Here is a 991-nt window from a genome sequence, read left to right as displayed (position 1 = left end):
ATGCTGCTTGGCCTGCTGTGTTCATCCAGCTCTGCACCTTGTTGTCTAGGATTCTCCAGCATCGGCAGTTCCTATTATCTCTGGCACTTATGCAGCTGCCCATAGCGATGTGCCCTGTTGAGAGAAAGTGATTGAACTAGAAGGAGAAATGTTTCAAGGTGAGGACAAGTTCAGCCTAGCAGAAGAGGCTAGTGGTGGATAGGGATTGGTTGGATATTTCGTTTGAGGAAGATGTGAAAACTCTGAGACCGTCCACTTTGAGGATAGAGGTGTAGAGGAATTGGATATTGAAAGTGAAGTGCTGGCAGATGAGGCCAGAAAACTGTTGAAGCAATGCAGAGTAGCAAAAATAGTCACCGATGTGGGCAGGAGGAATGTTCAAGGGGAGGAAGAAGTGTTGCCATAATAGGTAGAAGTTCAGAGGGGCATGAACAGACAAAAGTAAGGGTTAACCAGGGGTTTTATTTGCAAACCTTGGGAAAGAGGTAGAACAAGACATTTGGGATTGAGGAACCATTAGGATGGAATTGGATAGGGGAGGATGTCTGGAAGTTGAGGTTTTTGACTATTCTGGATGTAAAGATGTGATGTTTGGTAGTGATCTGAGAGAAGGAAGCGCTTGACCTCCTGCTAGTTAGAAGTCAGCACTTCTAAGAAGACAACAGCATTACCCTTGTCAACATCCTTGATCATGATGTCAGCAATCATTTTCCGTCTTTTTAGAGTTCTTTTCTTCCCCACTTTTTTTTATATTTTGCTGCGTTGGCCTTGTTTGTTTCTTTATCCCCTGTTGCTGTCAAATGGCTTTTATGTAACCATTTACACCTCATTTGTATGTAACATTTTGTTTCTTTATCATATCCTTTACCGTTGTCTTTGGCTTTTACATCATGGAATCTTTTTGTTATTACTCTCCCCTGGCCTCCACCTTATCTCTCAGCCCTTCCTTTATTCTTGCTGCCTCCCTTTGAAAGCTTTCCACACCACACCC

At 43.2% G+C, this 991-nt stretch overlaps 1 protein-coding gene across 6 annotated transcripts in view; it reads left to right on the top strand.

Annotated features, from left to right (window-relative positions):
- hdac4 (histone deacetylase 4) overlaps nt 1-991 on the top strand; it is a 461,100-nt gene that overhangs the window by 60,241 nt on the left and 399,868 nt on the right. The window lies entirely within an intron of this gene.

Source organism: Rhincodon typus, chromosome 7 (assembly GCF_021869965.1).
Source record: "Rhincodon typus isolate 14 chromosome 7, sRhiTyp1.1, whole genome shotgun sequence".
Lineage (NCBI taxonomy): Eukaryota > Metazoa > Chordata > Chondrichthyes > Orectolobiformes > Rhincodontidae > Rhincodon > Rhincodon typus.
The sequence above is the reverse complement of the archived record's forward strand: the minus strand, read 5'-3'. Positions and strand labels throughout refer to the sequence as shown.